Raw genomic sequence first — 26,907 nt, 5'->3', positions numbered from 1 at the left:
ACAAGTTAATATATTATCTAATATAATTAAAATGTAACTTTGTTTCAAAATCACTAAAAACATTTTATTATAACTTAATTTTAATGTGTACTAGTTTTTAAGCTAACCGCTTCTTTGTCAAGACTGATTAATCAGTCTTGATAAAGAGTTAGCTTAAAAACCGGAAGACATTATAATTAAGTTATGATAAAATATTCATAGTGATTTTGAAACAAAGTAACATTTTAATTATAAAATGGAAAATCACAAAGTTAGTGCTTCAAATATAAATTATACTTTACATTATACTTCCAAGTTAAATTTTATTTTTTCAGGGCAATACTAAGCTAGTGAGATATATAATATTCAATGATCACGTTTTTGTAAAAATGCATTTGGTCACTTTTTCCTGTATGACTACGATATATCTGCATCAAAAAATATGTCTTTATATTCTGAACAACCTCCGAATATTGGTATGTCAAATTACCAGCGAAAGATTGGCGCAACGTCATTTTTAACAAGCCACCCCATTGCACTGCAGTTGGCATCTCTGCCGACAGAATTGAAATAATGAACTACATCAGTGTTCCGCAAACTTTTTTTAATCAAGGTACACTTACCAAATTGAGAAATTTCAGAGGTGCATATTTACCATATTATGGCAGCATATTTAACATATTATGTTTAATGCAAAATGTGAGCCAACTTAACCGAGCACAGGCAATCAAAATTTGGAGCAATTGTATCATTTTTACATGACTACACTTTTTTCCGAAGCACACCAACTAATCACAACGGTACACCAGTGTGCCGCGGCACAAAATTTACGGAACAATGATCTACATAATACATAGTTTAAATACATTTTATTTTTATTATTTTTCAACCTGCACCTTTATTGTTTCTGTAAGCTTGTTGTGTTCCCATGTAATTGATGAAAAACATCAAAACTATCTGTATTGCACTGTATTTCGTTTATTGTAATATGTTTTTCATTGTTTGTGAACCGTAAATAAATAAAAAAATAAAATAAACTAATATCATTTTTTTATATAAATATGTCACAAATAAAAAACACACTATTACACAAACCCAAAAAAACGACCTGAATTATTTCAACTCACCTTTCTTAATTTTATCGACAAAGCTTATCTCAGCCTTGCATTCTTGCCTTAAGTTACCATATAAACATCTATTATAAACTGTTTTGCCACACATTCATCTGAGATATCTTACTACTGAATAATTAAATTTTACTAGGTACACAACACTTCTTTCTTTAAATATATGAATATATAGTGATGTAGTTTTTGTAACCAGATTTTTTTATAATGTCTACCATTCTGTATACTTTATGTTCAAGCGCTATCTACCATATGATTGCAAACAGCTTTATAAGGCATCAAATGTTTTGACCATATCACTTGTCTGTTTTTTTCTGTTGATTGGAAGATATTGCTTCTTAGCAATAAGCCCGCCATTTATTCTGTCTCACTCTATTTATTATTAATTCAAGGCTGAGAGATTATATATATATATATATATATATATATATATATATATATATATATATATATATATATATATATATATATATATATATATATATATATATATATATATATATATATATATATATATATATATATATATATATATATATATATATATATATATATATATATATATATATATATATATATATATATATATATATATATATATATATATTTATACATATATATTTATATATATTTATAAAACCCTTATCCGTACCCCTCCGCTTTAGGTACCAGTCCATGGTAATATTGAATAAATATTACAGTGAAAAAATCACTTATATTTATTTGACCCCCCCCCTCTTGGAAATCGAACCCGGGACCTCCAGAACGGTGGCCGAGCGTGCTGACCATAACATAACGGAGGCAAACTACCATAACGTAAAATGTTCAGGAGGGTCATTTAAGTCACTTTTGCTTGGCAAAAAAATTAACACCAATTCAGTCATTTTTAACAAATCGATATACTATACTTCCAAGTTTAAAATCCTTTGGGATTTTATTCATGGCGATATTAGGCGCGTAAAATATCAAATAGTCAATGATCACGTTTTGGCGAAAAATGCACATGGTCACTTTTTCCTGTATGACTACGATATATATAATGATACAGTAATGTATTTTACATTGTACCATACATAAAATACATCTCTACACACTGCTTCCATCACATGGACCATTACTCATAGTCCCTCACATCTAGCCCATATTGAATTTTTATTTCGTTTCGGTTTTGCGGAATTTCGTAGATTCGTTTGATCCGGTGGGAATTTTCGAAATGCCATGCCATCCCCTGAAATCTGAAACCGCCGCATTCCCTTCGCCCGTTGCTGCACCCTTAAGCCCCCTCCACACGGACCAAGGAATGCGCCTACAAATACGGGCCAATGTGGATTCCCAAATACACGATGATACGATAAGTAACTCGTGTGGATATTAATTAGTCACTTAAAGGGAAAACGGAAGTTCCGAAATGACAAAAACTAGTTGACATCTTTCGACGCCTACTTTCAAAATCCGCCAGATATAAGGTTTACATATAAGTCAATTTTACAAAAAATGTCAAATTCTCCGGGTAACATATATGTTTCAAAGATTTGTCTATCTTTAGATAAAATATTATAAAATAGAGAATTTTCTCATTTTTTTGGAAAGTTTTTCAGTATTTAAAAAAACACGAGACACAAACCGATAATGACGTCATATTAATTTTTTACCTATCCCCGCTCTCTGATTAGCCGATATGGGTCAGAAGGCAAGTTTCATGAATGTATCGGAATTTTAAATACAACGCTGTTTTTAAGTATTTTTTAGCAGGGTTTTTAAGTATATAATTTTTTTAAACTATATTATTTAAGTGTATATATATATATATATATATATATATATATATATATATATATATATATATATATATATATATATATATATATATATATATATATATATATATATATATATATATATATATATATAATATATATATATATATATATATTTATATATATATATATATATATATATATATTTATATATATATATATATATATATATATATATATTTATATATATATATATATATATATATATATATATATATATATATATATATATATATATATATATATATATATATATATATATATTCTTAAGTGACGTTGTCTAATGGATGAGAAGAGGTGACTCCAACAGTCTACAAAGACAATAACTTGCGATAGAACCAAAAAAAACATATTTCCAAAAATTTGAGTAGTGTAGTTGTAAATCATGGGTAGAATGGCGGATGTTACACGTGTGTAAAGTGATCACTTGAACCAGCCTTTGACAGGTCGTAAGTTCTGTAAATACGCAGACTTTCATATTCTTCTTCATCAGAGTTGAGATGGCAAAATGTAAATCTATAATTACGTATTGATCTCATTCCATTCCATATCATATTATTTATTGATTCGGAAATAAATTTGTAGAATGACATGATTATTTTATTAAAATTAAACACTTGAATATACCACTTTGATACATAAGTTTTATTTATACATACGACTAGTTTCGAAAACTTACAGATGTTTCAAACTTTAATTTGTACTAGAAGATGAAAACATCTGTACGTTTTCGAAACTAGTCGTATGTATATGAATAAAACTCATTAAAGTGTTTAATTTTAATTAAATAACCATTCCATATCAATGAAAACAAAAATTGAAACTAAACTTCATATATTGCAACACGTTGACAGAATATTAAAAGCAAAATGCTTAAACCACCCTTCCTTCGGGTTATTTTCAGGCATATTTTTTATAAACAAACAAAAAAATTACAACGTATGTTGTCACAAAATATTGTCAGGTATGAAACCTGACAAAAATTTGTCAGTGTATCCGGTACGCATTAAATATTTTTGGAACAGATATCTTTTCTCGTGCGCGTAGGTCATACGGGTTAGCGTGGAATGTCGAAGAAAAAACGTACGTTCGTATGTGTAGGTTCGTAAGTCTAACGTACGCCAACGCATAGTGGACAGGAAGTCAATGAGACAATGCCGGACGATAAGGCGCCCACACAATGCCCATTGTGTGGAGGAGCCATAACAACCTTCTCGGTTCACTTCCAACCTACAAATAACAATTATTACTGCCGCCCGAGATTTTTATAGCAAATTGGACACCGGATCCGCGCGCCGACCCCGACCCGACCCCCCACCCAAACATTTAGCGTCACGTACATCTCACGACCGGCAGCGCGGTCGGATTTACAACTCGAGGAAACAATACCGTGAATAGTAATTCAACACTTCAACCGCCAAACGGTCATTTAGACCTTTTTGGTATTCGAGTCAAAACGAATGTTTGCAATAATAAAACATTTATGTAAATACATTTTGACATCTCAACATGGATGAAGAAGAATATGGAATTTGAGTATTTACAGGGATTACTAAGTGATCACTTTATACACGTGTAACATTCAGCATTTTTCACATGATTGACAACCACACTACTCAAATTTTGGATCTTATATACATATATTAGATAATTCCCTCGTACCGCATAAAAATATACGTTGTAGAGTAATATATTTTTTGAATGTTTAACATAATACTATCAACAACAAAAAAGAAAAAAAAGTCCATCTTCAAGCACAAGAGCTCAGTTTCTTTTTTGAGAGGCTCAGCGCAACTAGATTGTATTAATTTGTAGGGTAATATATCCAAAATAAAACAAGGTTTGTTGGATTGAATTTTACATTTATTTATGTATATGTTGATACGTGACGCGTTTCGTCTTCTTAGGAGATTATCAAACACTGACTAAAAATATTTACAAAAGGTCCTTTTATACTTACAATAATTGCGAATAATAGTTAATATAATAATAATAATAATGTAGAATTCAATCCAACAAACCTTGTTTTATTTTGGATATATTACCCAACAATTCAATATGGTATTCTACCAACTGTCTGCAGTTACAATAAAAAGATAGTATTAAGTAGAAATGTGGAAATGTGTAGATAATACAAAATAAAATTGTATAAAAAATTTAACTATATTACATAAATAAAAAATATTTGTCATAAAAAGTTTTGTACTGACATTTTATAGTGTAACTTTATTTTTTGTGATCAGTGACCAGATTTTTTCTTTAAATATATGTATATGAGTATATATATATATATATATATATATATATATATATATATATATATATATATATATATATATATATATATATATATATATATATATATATATATATATATATATATATATATATATATATATATATATATATATATATATATATATGTATATGTATATATAAATATATATATATATATATATATATATATATATATATATATATATATACATATATATATATATACATATATATATATATATATATATATATATATATATATATATATATATATGTATATTTATATATATTTATATATATATATATATATATATATATATATATATAAATACATATATATAAATATATATATATATATATATATATATATATATATATATATATATATATATATGTATATATATATATATATATATATATATATATATATATATATATATATATATATATATAAATATGTGAGTGTAGAGATTCAGTATCTATCACGCAGTTACTAGCTGCGTATTTTAATGAAGATATTTAATGATATTTCCAAATCCAACCATACATTATTAAAATGAAAGTAATCTCATGACTCATGATAGTGAATAAGTAGTTATATAATCGATCGTGATAGCCAAAGACTCATAGTCAAAAAAATTCCCGCACTACGAGTAATATTTTATGTAAATACTTCAGGTAATATTTCATGTCTGATATTTAATGGGCCACCTTTACATGAAAATTTAATAATAATAAAAAACCCTTATCCGCACCCCAATGCAATGTCATATTAACGCAGTGTTATCTTGATCGTTTACACATGAAGGAAAGGTGATCAGCCCTCCGCTTCAGGTACCAGTCCATGGTAATATTGAATAAATATTACAGTGAAAAAATCACTTATATTTATTTTACCCCCCTTGGGAATCGAACCCGGGACCTCCAGAACGGTAGCCGAGCGTGCAGACCATTACACTACGGAGGCGGACAGTTATTTTTTTTTAAAGTAACTGTCCGAGTGCGGACAGACATTTAAATTTACTTTAGTTAAACCATTATTAACTACAACATTTTGAGTGATTCCAAATACAACACTTATTCACAAACCTAGATTATCTTTAATTATATAATAAAAATAATTATTAATATAAAATAAAATTCAGCATCGTGAATCAACTTTTATCGTTCGCGACGTAGATTTTTTCGTAGAATTAAAAAAAAACAATTATTATTATTTCAATCTAATTAAAACGTCTCCCCTTTGAGATGCTTAAAAACTAAGAAGTTATGGAAGGCTTATGAAAATATGAAATAAAGTTATGAAATTTCATTTAAATTATGTAGCAAATCATTATTTTTAAATACCTCAAAGTAATTTAGTCTCGCTTTGAAATTTAAACGTTAAACTAAAGAAAAGGTGAAAGGATTACTTTGCTGAGATAAATTATGCTAACCGATTAAACTCATTTTTCATATTTTTTTTCTTTAATGATTAAAAAAAGGAATGGCTAAAAAATCAATATCAATAAATAAAATGGTGTTATATTTTTAATGGTGTTATATTGTCCGCCTCCGTAGTGTAATGGTCAGCACGCTCGGCTACCGCTCTGGAGGTCCCGGGTTCGATTCCCAAGGGGGGTAAAATAAATATAAGTGAATTTTTCACTGTCATATTTATTCAATATTACCCTGGACTGGTACCTGAAGCGGAGGGCTGATCACCTTTCCTTCACGTGTAAACGGTCAAGATAACACTGCGTTTATATGACGCAGTGCCCTATGCACCATTGGGGTGGGGAAAAGGCTTTTTATTTTATCATTATATACTTTTAATTGATTGTCTAAATGTCTTAAAAATGAATGAAGAAAAATATGAAATTCTAGAGAACTACATAACTTCGATCGGAAAATCTGTGTTGAAAAGTCCATATTGTCCTCTCAGGCTCTTTAAAAACTATGCTTCTCTGCATTGTATGTATGTCCCTACTAGAATCAACATCACACGTACACACATATACACATTCATTTGCTAGATCTACACTAAACATTTTGTACTAATCTTAATGTTTCTGTGGCTTTTTTAATGCATATCTTTTAACTGTTTTGTTTTACATATGTTGCTGTTGTTAACCCTAATAAAAAATATTAAAAATAATAGTTTAAAATTACGAGTATGTACTCGTATTTATATTTTCTTTGATTGATTTGACAGTGAGTTTGGGGAAATGTTTATTTATTTTTAATTTAAATATTACTTGGTAAATACCACTATTTCTAAAAATCTATTGTAACACGTGTTTCGATGCATTCATCAACTTTATCAAATTCCGTAAATGATACTTAGTGCATCGAAACACTCATCACAATAAATTTAAATAAATAGTTATATTCACCAAGTCAAATTTAAAATCAAAGATACTGTTTTTAAAATCCCTTGTGATCCTTTCTTCGATGCATTCTGCATCATTTTCAAACATGCTTTAAGTCTAGATACACATGTTTATTGTTATAAATGCCCAGACTTCCATATTCTTCTTCATCTGTGTTGAAATGTCAAAAAAGGTAAAAAAATAACTCATTAATGGAGATAATCCAGATTTTTAACAACAATTTGGACACACTAAACATATGATCGCCTCAGTAATGTCAGCACGCTCGCCTACCGTTCTGGAGGTCCCGGGTTCGATTCCCAGGGGGGTCAAATAAAAATGAACGATTTTTTCACTATAATGTTTATTCCATATTACCTGAAGCGGAGGGTTGATCACCTTTCCTTCATGTGTTAACGATCGAGATAACACTGCGTTTGTATGGTTCAGTGCCCTATGCACCATTGGGGTGCAGATAAGGGTGTGAATGGTTGAATAAATTAAACATTTTCTATTTTTGCATATTTATAACTTGACTCGGTTGTCCTTTTGACTCTAGAATTAATAACAAACCACCGAAAATACATCTATCTTAAAAGCTCTAGGGCAGTGATTCCCAAAGTGGTCTATATCGACCCCCAGGGGTCTACGACAACTCATAGGGGTCTATGTCAGCAAAAAAAATAATTGGGGGTCCATGAAATAGAAATGGGGGTCAACGACGCACAGTTTTTGTCGGCGCGGCACTCAAGATTCAAACCTTAATTTCTCTGGACTGAGTATTGATATCGTAGTGAATTTTGGCTTAATCTTCATACTTTGACATCTGTGGGAATAATCCCCAAGAAAAATATCCATTCATAGAGTTAAATGATAAAATTAGTAGCTTTGCTAATCCCGGCGGCTGCTGTCAGTTTGTATCAGAGTCATTTTATTTGAGAGTGCCACAGAAAAGTGCAAAGATATATAAATTACACCGTTTTTAGTAGATTTATATTCAAATCATCGGCTATCATAAATACATTTAAAGTGAATGAATTAGCTAAAAATCAATATCAGATAAGGGTCAACCCAAAATCAAGAAACATGGCAAAGGGTCTACGAGACAAAAAAGTTTGGGAACCTCTGCTCTAGGGGGTAGTAAAAAGAAACGTTTGGACCATTTTTCTTTTTTTACAAAAGTGAATACTCACGACTTGCGACAAGAGAACATGAATTATTAACCACCTTTCCGAACGGGGTGAGTACCTCTCGCATTGAATCCCAAGTATTATAATATTTTACCCTTAAAAGGGATTAATCACTATGGAAATACTGCGTAGGAAAAATCCGAACAGGAAAGATTAAAAAAACTCTTACGTCATTTTTAGAGTTTGAATAATGGCCGTTTCTTTTATGTATTACGTAGTCGTACAGGAGAATGTGACCAACTACCAAAACGTAAAATGTTTACTTATTATAACCCTTATCCGCACCCAATGGTGCATAGGGCACTGCATCGAATTGACGCTTGATCATTACTTACATGAAGGCAAGGTGATCACTCTTGCGCTTCAGGAACCAGTCCAGGGTAATATCAAATAAATATTACAGTGTAAAATCACTAATATTTATTTTCTACCCCCCTGAGAATCGAACCCGGGACCTCCAGCACGGTAGCTAAACACGCTGACTATTACACTACGGAGGCGGACGAAAATGTTTAGGAGGGCCATTTAAGTCACTATCGCTTGGCAAGAAAATAAACACCAATGCAGTTAGTCATTTTTAACCACTCAATATATTATACTTCCAAGTTTAAAATCCTTTGGGATTTTTCAGGGCAATATTAAGCTAGTAAGATATCAAATAGTATATGATCACGTTTTTGTAAAACAATGCACTTGATCACTTTCTCCTGTATGACAACGATATGTTTAATATTTTATTAGATTAAAACCAATATTTTTAGCTTTTCCACTTTATTTTTATTTGACCAGCGACCGGGTTTCGTCGTTACCGACATCATCAGACTGGTCTGATGATGTCGACCAGTCTGACCAGTCTAACCAGACTGTCAGACTAGTCTGATGATGTCGGTAACGACGAAACCCGGTCGCTGGTCAAATAAAAATAAAGTGGAAAAGCTAAAAATATTGGTTTTAATCTAATAAAATATTAAAATGCAATTCCATCACGAAGTGTCAGTGGATAATATAAAACGATTTGTTTGTTTGTATTATTAGAGTTAGACATGATTTACGTTGAGTTAGTTACTCTTTATTGCGCCTTTTATGATTAGGTATAATAACCCGTACTTTTCTCCTCTTAGCACTTGCCCCTGATAAGATCCTAGTCTTATGTAACGCACTTTATCTTAAAGAAACGCACAGGCAGTGAACAGTGACCAGTGACCAGACCATAGGCGACATAACATCGAGATGGAAGTTCTAGATAGAGAACGGTTATACTTATTTTTATTGATATTGTTCATCAAAGTGACAACCAGATGTTATCGTCAATACAATACCAAGATCACCCAGTCGGATATCCAATAAACCAGACATTTCAGACCTCAAATGTTTTCGTTCTTATTTTTCTTGAAGTACTTTTATCTGTCGCTAAAAATACGCCGATCAAAATATTGTCATGTTATTTTTACGAAAGATTATATAAATATACAATTTTTATGTACCGAACTCATCCATATCGACACAGAAATACTTGTTACAAACAAACTTGCCAAAGCAATATTAAAACACGGAAATTTATCAGAGATCATAATAGAATCGGAGTGTGTTCGGAAACATCATATGATAAAATTAATTGCTCAGAAAAATTGTTGAAAATAGTAGACAAAATAACTTTCAGGTTTGATGTTTTTAATAGCTTTATTGAACTGCTAAGCGGTTCAGTATTTTTCCATTTATTAATTTGGTTGTCCCTTTGTGACAATATCTATCCATTTCAATTTAAATTTCATTTAGTAATTACCATTTAATCTGTTGTTACTCGCATTTCGATGTATTCTTTTTTTATCAAATGCCATAAACACCAAACTAAATGCTTTGTTAGATTGATACAAATACAGAATTTGAAAGTAGAAATAGGAACAAAACATTTTAACTGGTGTAATTGCCAGACAGTTATTTACACTGTTTAAATTACTTGGAGATCTCACTTAACAAAACTATCAATTATAATACCCAATTAACCAAATTCATTCGTAATATCTAATGCAGAGGTGTAAAACTCAAAAGGCAACAAGGGCCGCATAAGGTATTTTGGCTACGCTGGCGGGCCACATCAAAAAACTCGAAAATCTCATTTACATTTTTATCTAACTTCAAGTGAATAATTTATTACCAAAAACAGTCACGTGAGGTACAGTAGATCAAACTTAATGATTTGGTAAAAGAAAATAATATGTTTCCGTACAAAAAAAATATCTAAATGAAACATTTAAAGAAATGAAAAATATAACAATATTTAAAAAATTAAAGGTATTGAGCGGACACCGTTGGCATAAAAAACCTGCTTAGAGTGTTAGAAATGAAGACTCTAAGATGCATATCAGGCAAGAGTCTTCGAGATAGAATAAGAAACGCCAGGATCAGGGATATATGCGAGATCGAAGATGTCGTTAGGTGGGGAAGGCAACGAAGGAGACAATTGTATGCACATGTGAGGAGAATGGAACCACCCAGACTCCCTCACATCACACTGCATGGGCAACCCCATGGTAGATGACTCCCGGGCAGACCACCAGAGAGACGGGTCGATAGCTGGGAATCGACATCGCAGGAGGCTATTCCCTCTTAAAAACAGGCCACAAGGCCTGCAACATGATGAAGAATATGAATATGAAGAAAAATATTATAACGGGTATCAGCGGGCCGCAAAAAAAATACTCGCGGGCCGCAAGTTTGACATGCCTGATGTATTGTATCACAAGAATAAGTGTTAATATCGTAGTTATATAGACTATTAAAATAATGAGATCTTAAAACTGCTTAAATATATTGACATGACAGTTTCGAAATGCGTTAATTTGGTATTCTTTGCGTCAATTATAAGACTGTCATCATGGCACCAGTTGTCAAGTTATAAAGTCTTGCTGAAGGTAATCACTTTATATATTTTTTACATCTTATTTTTTAAAGGAATAACCCGCACTTCTAGACGCTTGTCTGCAGGTAGGATGATAGTAAGGACAGGGAAGGTAAATGTGATAAAAGCATAATTAATTAATTAACCCAGACCAATTGAATCTAAATCTCCTGGAATTAATTTTGCGATTGGCGGGAATCGAACCAGCGATGCCAATTTCGTAATCGAACGTCTATCCAACTATACCATGGCGCCTGACAAACATGGAGAATATGGAGATCTAGGTATTTACAGGGCTTGTAATCTTAATATTTTTTTCTATCTATTTTGAGATGTAAAAAATGTAAAAATTAACCCCTGGATGGAGAAAACCTAGATTTGTGAACATTTATTTGGACATATACTGGAGGTCCCAGGTTCGATTCCCAGGGAGGGGTCAAATAAATTAAGGGATTTTTTCACTCTAATGTTTATTCAATATTACCCTGGACTGGTGCCTGAAGTGGAGGGCTGATCACCTTTTTTTCATAGGTTAACGATCAAGATAAAAATGCGTTTATATGATGCAGTGCCGTATGCACCATCGAGTGCGGATGAGGGTTTGAGGAAGAAGAAGAAGACTTAGATGCACTCAAAACGTTGTGAATAATATACATATGTACATATATGTCGATTTGAAAGGATTAAAATTCATGAATTTTTCATGACCAGTATGGTAATATCCTAAAAAGGAATCCCATCGGTAATCTCAAGTTAAAATAAGTGAAATAAAATAGCGGATAGTCATTCAGCAAACTTCGATAAAATTTCTGAAAGAAAATTCTATTAAAGCTTCGAAGCGTAAAACGGAACCATTATTTTCTATTTCCATTCCATTCATTAAATTCTTATCAGTTTGCCGTTGGTCTTTATCCAGAAAACTAGAATTTTGCCGCATACATACATCCAATGGTGCTTAGGGCACTGCATCAAATTGATTAAGTTATTAGTTGATTCTTAATTATATTAAGGCAGGCAAGATGATCAGAAATCCAAAATCGACTTCCTTAAAATCGAGATTATTGACAAACGAATCAGATTTTTTAATATATCTGTCAACTTCAAAATACTCAATTTTCGTAATTACTTCTTTAACGATATTTATGGCATCGATTTTATCTCTACGGCTGACGGGACGAATATTTTATTCCTGAAAACTAATTTAGTCTATTTGGTCACATAATAGATTTGAACGACGTATTTGCAATTGACAAACTTTTAATTAGCACCTATAGAGATGATGTACGCGGAAAAAATATGGTTAAATGGATTTTAATCGAGTGTACAACATTTTGAGTGTGTCCAAATAACTTCTCACAAATCTGGATTTTCTCCAATTATAGGAGTTATTTTTTTGACATCTCAACAAAGATGAAGAAGAATATAGAAGTATTGGCATTCACAGGGCTTACGGCCGTCATAGTCTGAGTATTATTGCTTCTTCATCTTTGTTGAGATGTCAAAAAAAATATATGTAAAATATCCCCTATAATTGGAGATAATTCAGATTTGTGAACAAGCATTTGAACACACTCAAAGTGTTGTACCTTAAGATTTCATTAAGTGTATAGTACTATCTCGGGTGTACGGTAAATCTGAATTATAAGCTGTGAGGATCGGTTAGTTCTCGCTGTGTTGAATATCCTCAAGCCGTACGTATTGAGATGAGTTATTTTTCATATTATTTTTTTAAATCAAAAAATAAAATGAAAAATAACTCCTATAGGTAATTGAAGATAATTCAGATTTGTGAACAAGTATTTGGACTCACTCAAAATATAGTAAATAAATTACCCGGTCAAATTATAAGCTTAAATTTTAAAAAAAATGAAAATGATATTTTCTGGTGTTTCTCATGTATGTGATTATAATCCAGGATTTTTGCTCAATAAAAGCTTCTTTTCATCTCACCAATAGATGTCTCAGGATAAGTTCTAGTGATTCAAGAACAATGATTCAATGTTTCAAAATTGGTTCATATATATAGAACTTTCAAGAATTTGAGAAGTGTGGTTGTCAATAATGGGTAGAATTAGTAAATGTTACACGTGTGTAAAGTGATCACTTAAACCAACCTATGACGGTCGTCAGCCCCGTAAATGCCCAGACTTCCATATTCTTCTTCATCTTTGATGAGATGTCAAAAAATTAATCGAATTTATTTTCCAAATCGTAAAATCGCAACGCGACTTCAATAATGCTTGCCGGAAATACTCGTGATACGTGTAAAAGTCAGTGGTGTGTTTTATGTATTTATCCAAATACGCGAAAATTCAAAGCATATTTATTTGCGCGTAATGATATACGCGAAAATTCATAAATATTTCCACTCGTTTGTTTATTTATTGTAGAACGGTCTGGGCATATTACGAACTGCGTAAAATATGATTTCTATATGTGTATATGATTAAATAATGTGATTTCTATATTAATATGAGTATCGCCTCCATGGCGAAATGGTCAGCGTGTTTAGCTACCGTGCTGGAGGTCCCGGGTTCGATTCCCAGGGGGGGTGAAAATAAATATTAGTGATTTTACACTGTAATATTTATTTAATGTTACCCTGGACTGGTTCCTGAAGCGCAAGAGTGATCACCTTGCCATCATGTAAGTAATGATCAAGATAACACTGCATCAATTCTATGCAGTGCCCTATGCACCTTTGGGTGCGGATAAGGGTTATAAGTAAGTATCATAAATCTGTGCTTGTTTTTCACTACAAATTGGACGTTTTGTTATCAAATTGGTCGTTTAACAAATCAAATTGGACGTCATACTGTATTTTATAAAAATATGGAGTTTTTATAAACATTATTTAAAATAGTATTGAAAATCTTGTCTGAAAACTTCAGTAAACATCGCGCACTGACTATGACAGCGAGCCGCGCAGGCTTGCCAACTTGTCGACTAACGAATTTACTAGATTTAAGAATTAAAAAAGTTAATAGTTTATAGTATGTAGTACTAATTATATCAATATATTTTTATCATATAATTCAGACGTCACTTTATGTATGAGTTCGGGGCAGTATCTTTAATTGATTTCAATAAGCTTAAACCTTTAAATGATAGGCGTAAGCCCTGTAAATATCCATCCTTCAATAGTCTTCTTCATTTATATTGAGATGTCAAAATGTAAATATAACTCCTAAGTAGAGAAACCCGACTAAAAAAGTAAATATTGGTGATTTTATACTGTAACATCTATTTAATATTACCCTGGACTGGTTCCTGAAGCGCAAGAGTGATCACCTTACCTTCATGTACCATAAATAATGATCAAGATAACACTGCGTCAATTCGATGCAGTGCCCTATGCACCATTGGGTGCGGATAACGTTTATAGTAATAAGTAAGAGAAACCCAGATTTGTGAACAAGGATTATGACACACCCATAATGTTTTAGGCATTTGTGTTGTTTTCTCATATCGCTCACTCCTTTCAAGAACGTCATAAATTTAAAAAAAAAAAAAAAAAACTTGATTTTTTAGGAGAACGTTTTTAAAGTTTAAAAATATAAATATATTTTTTTTAAAATTAAGCAATACGTTTTTTCTTCAAAATGCAAAAACAATATTTTCTGCCCTGTAGCGGGTGAATATTAAGTTAAAAATATGTGTCTTTTGCTGGGATATAGTACATTTTCTGCACATTCCAAAAACATGCACAACTGAAAATTGACGATTTTTTATTTATGACGTTCTTGAAAGGAGTGAGCGATATCTACCCCTTATCCTTATTACAAGCCTCTAAAATAGAAGCTTTACAGGTTAATACTTTTTTTTTTATATATACTCTGCGATTTTCCGTAATTAAAATATTATTAAGTAGAAAACGAATAAAGCGAAGCCTTCGTTACTTTATAATTTTGCAACATCAAGTTTTTAATGTCATTTAAGCAAAGGCGGAAAGCTTTTGTTAAGTTTTGAAGGTAAGCTCAATCAAGATCTCAGGATAAAAGTTTCCGATTACATTTTTTTTGTACTCGTACCAACAATTTTCGTATTAATTTCCAATAAACAAAAATTGAAAAGGAAATTTCCCATTGTTTTGTATATTGGAAATTTATTTCTTAATTAATTCCTTTGCGCATAATCTGATCAGTCGAAGTTAAACAATGAGTAAATTAGAATTTTACACTTGGTGTGAAATGAATTACCAGAAAATATTAGATTTTTTTGTATAATAAAAGGTGCAACCTAATAAAAAGGCAGAGATTGTTTTTTTCATTTAAAAATAGGTTCTAACTTTTTGTTTCTCTAAATTTTTTACTAATTGTCCGCCTCCGTAGTGTAATGGTCAGCACGCTCGGCTACCGTTCTGGAGGTCCCGGGTTCGATTCCCAAGGGGGGTAAAATAAATATTAGTGATTTTTTTCACTATCATATTTATTCAACATTACCCTGGACTGGTACCTGAAGCGGAGAGCTGATCACCTTTCCTTCATGTGTAAACGATCAAGATAACACTGCGTTTATATGACGCAGTGCCCTATGCACCATTGGGGTGCGGATAAGGGTTTTATTATTATTGAAATTTACACTAAATTTTGTTGTCCAAATCCATGTTCTCAAATCTGGGTCTCTCCACTCAGGGTTTATTTTTACATTTTGACATTGATGAATAATAATATGGATGTTTGAAAATGATGCGGAATGCATAGAAACACGTGTCACAGTAGATTTAAAGAAATAGTGGTATTTACTAAGTAAAACAGTAATTAAAAAAAATAATATGGATGTCTATATATAATTGTATACAGGGTGTATAGCTGTCAATGACTAGTTTAAGCTTACTCAAATCAATTAAAGATACTGCTGCGAACTCTTGAAGTAACGTGTGAATTATATACATATATGAGTTTAAAAATTTAATAAGTATCAAGTCTATTGAATTACTATCCACATATACAATGGATCTGAGATCATTGCTTATAAATCAGTTAAAAAAATTAATGCAATATGGATTTCAACTGCTAGTATAATTGACAAGCGCCGTGGCGTAATTGGGTAATCGATCGACTGCGAAACTTGCGTCTCGGGTTCGATTCCCCTCAATTGTAAAATAAATTCAAGAAAGATTTATTTTTTATTGGTCTTGGTATTTGTGATGTATTCTTCTCATTTTCCTACCCTATCTTTACTTTCTTACCTTCAGACAAGCCCACGTAAAGTAAAGGTTTAGTCTTGATAAATGGAAAAGAAAAAAATAGCATTAATTTTTAATATTTTATTTTCACAATGCAAATTTAGTAATGAAAATATTTTTTAAATCTATGAATGCAATTATTTTTAAAAATGCAATCGAAAAAGAAAAAAAAATGCCAAATGACAACAGTTGTCAAGAAGCTTACTATCTGCCATGAGTAAAGTGATTATTTGTTGCAGTTACATTAAATACATAGCGCTGGATAGGCACTGTTTTTCTGCCTATATGGAAGGCACGCCCCTGCTTCTATTTCACCAGTAGCTAATGATATTTTGAATAATCTAACTAATTAAGAGAAAAATGTCTGGCGGCCTCTTCATCCGCCATAAGTCGGTCTTCCGGGATCTAATTTACAAACAAGTCTCAAATTCTCAAATTTGTACCTATTCTCAAGTATCAAGTCTCAAATTCTCAAGTCTCAAATTATGTACCTATTCTCAAGTCTCAAGTCTCAAATTCTCAAGTTTTAAATTATGTACCTATTGACAAGCCTCAAGTCTCAAATTCTCAAGTTTCAAATTATGTACCTATTCTCAATTCTCAAGTCTCTAATTCTCAAGTCTCAAATTCTCAAGTCTCAAGTTATGCACCTATTCTCAAGTATCAAGTCTCAAATTCTCAAGTTCAAATTATGTACCTATTGACAAGCCTCAAGTCTCAAATTATGTACCTATTCTCAATTCTCGAATTCTCAAGTCTCAAATTATGTACCTATTCATTAGCAGAAATTGATGAAGCTTCGTGCAAAACGGTTTCATCCGTTTAAGGTTTTCTCTGATTACCATTATTAGTTTTAGTTTGGCAAATAAAACGAGTCCGACTGATTACCGACTGTTCGTCTTAACCCACAGCGAAAATAGCATTCCGTTTGAGTGGTCGGAATTCGATTTCAAATAGCCGCCAGCCGAAAAAAACATTTTATGAGAAAAACGATTACTTTGTTTAAACGCTCATCGTAAGAAATCTCTGCTAACTTTCACAACCAAAACAAAATAAAAAATACAACCAAAACACCCACAAATATTTCTCCATATTTATTATACTACTACTTTTTTTTAAATGGGAATTGTATTTATTTTTTACCTTGCTTATTATGTACAAGGTTTAAAGATACAACATTTTGAGTGTGTCCAAATACTAAGGCAAGTTGATTGCTTTGCGTTTCAGGTAATAATACATACAGTCCAGAGTGATTTTAAATACCTATTAGATTTTTAAAGGGCAGTTTGGGGCCACGTACTATAAATTCACCTTGGTAGAGCTTTTCATGATAAAAAAAAACTCTGTTACAAATTCGTTGCAATATTTGTTATGACGGTAAATTAGTTGAAACACTTAAAATAAAAATAAAAATTAATCCAATATTTTGAGTGTGTCCAAATATTTGTTCACAAAATCTGGATTATCTCCAATTACAGGAGTTATTTTCATATTATTTTTTGACATCTCATCAAAGATGAAGAAGAATATGGAAGTCTGGGCATTTACGGGGCTGACGACCGTCATAGATATATCACAAATAGATGTCTCTAGTGAAGTTCTAGTGATTCAAGAACAAGGTTTTTAAATTGGTTCATATATATTGAACTTCCGAGAATTTGAGTAGTGTGGTTGTCAATAATGGGTAGAATTGGTGAATGTTACACGTGTGTAAAGAAATCACTTAAACCAGCCTATGACGGTCGTCAGCCCCATAAATGCCCAGACTTTCATATTCTTCTTCATCTTTGATGAGATGTCAGAAAATAAAGTTTATAGATGATTTAGTGGATTTTTGTTTCTTCTAGCTACTTAAATATGCTTTTATTTCAATCTGTGTTGGGAACAGGAGGGATAATCTAGTGTGGGCCAATCAGGAACTTCTCAGCATTTGCTCATTGCTGGAAGGAAACCACGTTGCGCTCCTCAGGAGAAGGCGGACTGTTGACTGTCATCAGCAGACCTTCCATTCCACTAGAAGAGGGTTCGGCATTTTGTGTCCCACTTTAGTTAATGTTACCAATGTCCTTATTATACGACTACTACTTCTTGTACCATCACGCTTTTTTTTCCGCAGGGATAAGCAGAGAAGTTGGAACGCAAATTCTTCTGTCCTGACATAGACTATTAGCTTCTTTCACATCCATACATCAAATCAAACATGCCCTCCGATTACGCAGACTTTTGACACCACCAGATATATTCTGATTGATCTGATCGTGCCTCTTTTTCGGCCATCCTCGTTCTGTTCTCCCACTCACATTCGCCAAATATACTTCTTAGTTATTCTTTCGCTACCCATTCACCAATTCTACGCCAATGATAAAATTTGTTGTATTTAAAATTCACAGCAAAAAAAACTTTTCTTTAATTTATATTTTTTAATATTATAATTGTTCGCCTCCGTGGTGTAATGGTCAGCGTGTTTAGCTACCGTGCTGGAGGTCCCAGGTTCGATTCCCAGGGGGGGGGGTGAAAATAAATATTAGTGATTTAATATTACCCTATATAATATTACCCTGGACCGGTTCCTGAAGCGCAAGAGTGATCACCTTGCCTTCATGTAAGTAATGATTAAGATAACACTGTGCCAACTCGATGCAGTGCCCTATGCACCATTGGGTGCGGATAAGGGTTATAAATGGTTAGTTTATACCATTTTTGATTATATGATGGGTTCCATAGTTAAAGTGTTTTGAATATAGCTCTCCATTAGGGTCACTGGTGCCCCCATGGCGCTGCGGTCCAACACAGGCGAGGTCACCGGTGCCCCCCAAGGCGTTTAACGTGTTAGGTACTTGTTGCTTATACTTGCAAAAGCTCGTTCTTTTTCAGGGTATGCGAATTACTTCATAATGCAGAGTGCGTGATTTGTTGGAACTTACATGACTTAGCGTAAGCTTTTTTTTATTCCCTTGTTTGTTTTACTGAAACCACGTCGTTAAATTTAATTTTTCAATTTGAAATAAATATGGCCATCCACTTTTTTAGAATATTTATGACCGAAAATTTATGTCCCTTTAGGGGTTTCGATTATACGACCCGAATTAAATATGGGTCTTAAGGATTTCTGAAAAATTACAGTGGTGAGCATACTAAAAGTAAAATGAAGTGAAATCAAAGATATATGTTTACACATATAAATACATATATATATATATATATATATATATATATATATATATATATATATATATATATATATATATATATATATATGTGTATATATATATATATATATATATATATACACCGCAGGACAAAAAAATTTACGAGTTTACTTGCTACCGCACGCCTTGACTTTACTGAACTCTTTTTCTAAGAAATCCTTTATCGATACCTCTTTCTTTTGTTCAATAAATTAAAGACACTTTGTGTCACCTTTCTACAATATTTACATTTTAAAATGTCTCAACAATTTTGTTTTACCCGCGTTTGAGGGAACATAACACAACAATCATGGAAAGTGCAAAGCAAATGTCGATAGCGATAAAATCCAAAATAATCACACTGTCGCAACAAAACATATCTAATTGTAAAATATCTCGTCGAGTTGGGTATTCAGAAGGTGCAGTGAGGTTTTTATTTAAAAAATTCCAACAAACTGAATCCATAGAACGGAAAAAAGGAAGCGGTTGGGGGCGCGCGACATCTGCCCGAGATGATCGCTTAATAAAAAAAATTGTTATGCGCGATCGATTTTTAACGGCACTTAAAATACACGCAGAGGTGCAGTCTACTAGCTAATCAACATTTTCAGTAAAAACAGTGTTCAGGCGGCAGTTGGAGCATGGTTTCCAAGCACGAAGTCCCGCAAAGAAACCATTACTGACGAACAAAATGCAGAAGGCTAGACTGGATTGGGCGAAGGAGCACCAGAATTGGACCTTGGAGGATTGGCAAAATGTTATTTTCTCCGATGAATTAAAATTCAACCTTTTTGGTCCAGACGGCATAAAGATAGTTCGACGAAAACTTGGGGAAAAATACCATCCGTCGTGCGTCCCTCGAACCGTTAAACATTCACCCTACGTCATGATTTGGGGGTGCATGACAGCGTACGGTTTGGGACCTCTAAATTTTATACAGGGTACGATGAATGCCATCCAGTACAAAAAAGTGCTGAAAAACCATCTTATTCCAACAATCGAGGACATTACGCAGTATACCGCGGACCCGATTTTTCAGGACGATTTGGCGCCGTGCCATAGAGCCCGCACTGTGAGTACAAATATTTATTTTTTAATGCGCTTTGTAGACCACTTGATACATAATTTATTGTTTTTCTTACAGATCATTGAATACAAGGATAAAATTGGCTTAAAATCGTTGACGTGGCCCGGGAATAGTCCTGATTTGAACCCGATAGAAAATTTATGGGCGATTATGAAAAAAAAAGTTGGGAAAAAAAAATAAAAAAACATTGAGGAATTAAAAAAAAACTTGATTCAAGTTTAGGAAGAAGAAATAACATCAGAAATTTAAGATTCGCTTTACGCTTCGTTAAATAATAGAATTTTACATGTTATAAAAAATAAAGGTGAATTCACTAAGTATTAAATATTTTTAAATGTTATAAATATGTTTAAATGTAAAATACCTTAATTTAAAATAAAGCGATTAGAACCTTCTTCTTAAATATGAATAAAAAAATTACATGTCTTTTATTACTCCATCACAAACACTCGACCATAAATGAACCGTTATGGGTCTCTAAGGTTCGGATAATCTGATACCTGGTATATAATGGCAATTTCTAAGTACAATTCATGAGTAAGATCTTTCATTTTAACCTTGAAGTAACGAGTAGTCATCACTTATCTTAAACAATACAAAAAAAACTAATTAAATATCAAGAATAATTCATTATGTGTCAATTTTAGTTTTTTTTAAGGACTCGTAAATTTTTTTGTCCAGGGGTGTATATATATATATATATATATATATATATATATATATATATAAATATATATATATATATATATATATATATATATATATATATATATTTATACATATATTTATAATTTTTTTTAATTTGTTTTTTGACATCTCATCAAAGATGAAGAAGAAAATGGAAGTCTGGGCATTTACTGGGCTGACGACCGTCATAGGCTGGTTTAAGTGATCAGCATAATAATATGAAAACAACACCTGTAATTGGAGATAATCCAGGTTTCATGAACAAGCATTTGGACACACTCAAAATGTTATATATATATATATATATATATATATATATATATATATATATATATATATATATATATATATATATATATATATATATATATATATATATATATATATATATATATATATATATATATATATATATATATATATATATATATATATATATATATATATATATATATATATATATATATATATATATATATATATATATATATATATATATATATATATATATATATATATATATATATATATGTATATATATATATATATATAAATATATATATATATATATATATATATTTATATATATATATATATATATACACATTTTACTTGTAGTACACTGTTATTTCTTTAAAAATTTACGTTGAAGCTCTTTTTTTATTTTCATTGTATTTTATACAATGTAAAAACTATATTTACCCTTACAAACTTACACACTTCACCTCAAGGTTTAGAATAAAGATACATAAAAACAGATGAAATTACTTATCCCCTATGACAATCAACTTTTATCATTCACTACTTAGATTTTTTGAAGAAGTTCCAAAATAAATTATTAATTTTTTTTTATCTACGTAAAACGTCTTCTTATTCTATATGCTCGTACGTACATATAATTCGAGTATTTCATGAATAAAATAAAAATACGTAACATTAGCCCTTTAAATGCCCTAAGATTTTCGTATTCCGTTCATTTACAAATTTATTTGTCCCCTTTAAATATTTGCAATATTTATACTAATAATAATAAAACCCTTATCCGCACCCCAATGGTGCATAGGCCACTGCGTCATATAAACGCAGTATTATCTTGATCGTTTACACATGAAGGAAAGGTGATCAGTCCTCCGCTTCAAGAAAAATCGAAAGATAAAATTGATATCTGACATCATACCTTTATGTTATTTACGACCATGATGACGATGTATCAACGTATATAGTGCTCTATGCACAACTGGGTGCGGCATAGAGACAAAGGAGGATAAAAGGTAGAATGCGAACCTCGTACTCGATATCCATGATGATACCGGAAAAACACAAAAAAAAAATATTTAAAAAAATAATAGCATAAGTAATATTTGTTGGTTCTCTAATAATATTTTTGTTCACGAAGCTTTTATTCTAAATCATATAGAATTTTTTTCAAAACTTGGATTTCTACTTTAATTCGATTCAGCCAAAAAAAATATATTCAGTAAAGGTAAAAAACCATTGATGTAAATATATCATAAATGAAAAAGACATAATACCATCACCATAGTGTAGTGGTTAGTGCGCTAGGCTACCATGCTAGAGGTCCCGAGTTCGATTCCCAGGAGGGTCAAAATAAATATTAGTGATTTTTCAGTCTAATATTTATTTAATATGACCCTGAGCTGGTACCTGAAGCAGAAGGCTGATCACCTTTCCTTCATGTATTTAATGATCCAGATAACACTGCTTCTATACGACGCAGTGTTCTATGCACCATTGGGTGCGGATAAGGGTTAGAAGGACCATTACTATAATGCCATTTTTATTATTATTATTTAATGGTTAGGATATTTGAATTATAAAATTTCACATAAGTATACATTTTATAAAATATAAGAAATATATAAAACTATTCAAACAATGTCTTCTCCGGGTAAATATATTATATGAAAACTCTTACCACTCAGGTTTTTTAATGTACCGTAGAACGGGGCTACTTGAACTTTGATGTGTTACTTGAGCCCAGTACAAAAAAATATTTAAATCTGTATTTGGTCTACAATAATGAACGTATCGACATGATTCATTGTTTCCCTGACAGGTGACACATATTGTCACTACACTTCGATCGATACCACGATCTAATTTTTTTTTGTACTGGGCTCAAGTAACACATCGAAGTTCAAGTAGTCCCGTTCTACGGTACAGAATATCTGAATAGGAAAGATCCAAATGTAAATTTAGAAGTAGGCTGTGATCTTTAGATTAGATAAAATTATACTCTTTTATTATTTATTCAAAAATATGTAAACGATATTTTTATTTTAGCATATTTTATTTATTGTCGCCGCATTCAGTTTGTGGTAAGACATTATGAAATTATAAATGTTGGCAATCGTAAATGAATACTTCCAAAATATCTTCCAGTTTATATTTTGACCAGATGATGGAAGTAAATGTAAGCTTTCGAAACCAGTCGTTAAAATTAATATGAATATTATATTATTATTAAAAAAGTGGTAAAAAAATATTCTTTTAAAAAAAAAATCTTTTAATAAAGAATGGCGTTGCACATGAAATACATTGCATTTGCCAATGTCAAGTTAATTGAATATTGTTCTTAATTATAAAATATGATTGACTTATTATTAAACTATAAACTTATTCCATTTAATTTTTAAAAAACAACTAAAAGTCTGTACATAATTGGGTTCCTGCTCGCCAGGATGAGATGGATATCTGTAGGGAGGGGAATGAGCGGGGCCAGAGTTTTAAAAAATCAATTTGATTTGAGCACATGGAATATTTTTTAAGTTAAAAAATAATTAAATTCATTTATAATCGATCGACATTTGAAGTAAGTATATTTTTGACTGTCCACATTGTAATTGAGTAATTAGTTATATATTTTATTTAATTTCCAATAATTATTGTTATTTTTTTCCATTCTCTATCTCCTCTTGTACCTTTTTTTTATTTTTACAATCTATTTCATTTGTAAGAGCCAAAATTACTCGCAAACTACACTGTAGTGGAGGCTTATATAAAGAAAATTAAAAAATAATTAAAATATGAAAACCGTTGGTAACTATTTTTTTACTAATTAGATTAAATGCTAAAAATTTTAGACTTACCGATTTTACACATACTGCGTCCCGTATTTTTACACTAACGTAAACTTTTTCACTTAGCTATTATAAAATTTTACACAAAATATTAGTTATGACTGCAATAAACTTGTTTTTAAAAAAAGTTTTTTCTTAGATTATTTATTGAGCTTTAAAATCTCTCAATTCCGAAAGTTTCACTCTTAAAAATAACACCACTAAAACCGACCGAAAATGATTTATACTGTTTATTATAACACCAACTTATTCACTTTCTCGCAACTTTTCCAACGAAAATAAGACGTGCGGCTTACGATACGTCTAAATCAAACAAAACATCTGCTGTCTAATAGCATAAGCCTCGTATCTTGTTTTTTTATCGTCTATATTTTGAAAACTTTGAGCGTCGCGACGCTAGCGGGAAGTGTGCGGCGCGCCGTGCCTACGTGCTTGCGACGCCGTTGCTTACGGAGTACTGTGGCCGAGGACGCCGCTAAGCGGGCGTCTAAGCAGGCGGTAACAATGACAAAATGCATACAGATGACGCGCCCTATAAATGAACTTGAATTTTTTTAATGTATCGTCCTCATACAGGAAAAAATTACAAAGTGCATTTTTTACAAAAACGTGATTATTGACTATTTGACATCTTACTAGCTTAATTTTGACCTGGAAAAAATTCCAAAACGATTTTTTTTATTCTTGGAAGTATAATATATTGACTAGTTAAAAATGACTTACTGCATTGATGACAAAAGTTTAAAGAATTCCTAATTACTTAAAATCATTTATAATGAAAATGTGACGCTTTGGTGAGAACCTCAACATTTGTTAAAAGCGATTAAATATGGTAAATTTAAGCATAAATGAACAATATACACTAAATGATCAAAATAAGTTACTCTGGCTGAAATGGTGTTTTTTATTATTTTTTTAATATGGTTACAAAAGTAAGTGTTTTTTTTTTTTTTTTTCATTTTCAAGACATTTCTATTTTTACAATCTTAAAAATAATATCGCAGTTCTCTCCAATTTCTGATTCAGATCTCTAATCTGCAGATTCTAAGCTTTTATGCTTGGAGAAGGACTTACACTTATATTTATTAATATGTTAATTTTATATTTCAAAAGATACAAAAAGGCACCTGTATACGTTAAAAATGAACATATTTTCAGACTTAAAGACTATAATAATAATACAATTTTAATAAATCGATAATTTATCCTTTTATAAAATGCTACTTGAAGTTTTTAGGAGTATGTAATTAAGTGATTATTTTTGTAAGCAATTATATTGAAAAATAAAATGAAGAGACGTGGAGGTCATTGAACGTACGACTTATTATCAAATCGTTTTTTTAAACATGTTTTCAACATCCATGTTTTGTCCGCCTCCTTAGTGTAATGGTCATCTCACTCGGCTACCGTTCTGGAGGTCCCGGGTTCGATTCGCACAGGGGGGTCTAATGAATATAAGTGATTTTTTCACTCTATTATTTATTCAATATTACCCTGGACTGGTACCTGAAGCGGAGGCTGATGAACTTTCCTTCGTGTGTTAACGATCAAGATAACACTGCGTTTATATGATGCAGTGCCCTATGGACCATTAGGGTGCGGGTACGGGTTCGAATGAATGCATTTCAACATCCATATCATTTTTTTGGAAAATATGTATACATAATAAGTGTTTATCTATTCATGTGTGAGTTTAAAACGTCATCTTGAGGATTTTAGTGAAGTAATATACAAATATTTTTTCTGATTTGCGAAAGTCATTCTATTCAAATTATTAACACATTAAAAAATGAGTCAAAAGTATTAACTTTTTTTTAATACTCATTATTTTGATCCTTCAATTTACGTTAACATTTTTTTTTTTTTTAAAGTAAATATAAACTTCTTGATATTTAAAAGGTACCTAACATAAAAGTTATACGTTTTCCCTTTATCATAACACTCCTCATGTTCGCTTACAATATTTTAATTGTGTTCAAAAGTTTTACGAACATATACTGAATTTCCTAGGAATTT

At 31.2% G+C, this 26,907-nt stretch overlaps 1 protein-coding gene across 1 annotated transcript in view; it reads right to left on the bottom strand.

Moving 5' to 3' along the window:
* Positions 1 to 25,352, bottom strand: part of LOC148304784 (neuropeptides capa receptor-like) — a 256,462-nt gene extending 231,110 nt beyond the window's left edge. Inside the window, exon 1 of the mRNA XM_088267738.1 lies at positions 24,901 to 25,352. The gene's annotated coding sequence lies outside the window, so the exon portion shown is untranslated. The remainder of the gene's footprint in view (positions 1 to 24,900) is intronic.
* Positions 25,353 to 26,907: the final 1,555 nt, after the last annotated feature.

The sequence above is a fragment of the Brachycentrus maculatus genome, unplaced genomic scaffold (genome assembly GCF_059751285.1).
Source record: "Brachycentrus maculatus isolate JH-2025_06_01 unplaced genomic scaffold, ASM5975128v1 h1tg000304l, whole genome shotgun sequence".
Lineage (NCBI taxonomy): Eukaryota > Metazoa > Arthropoda > Insecta > Trichoptera > Brachycentridae > Brachycentrus > Brachycentrus maculatus.
The sequence above is the reverse complement of the archived record's forward strand: the minus strand, read 5'-3'. Positions and strand labels throughout refer to the sequence as shown.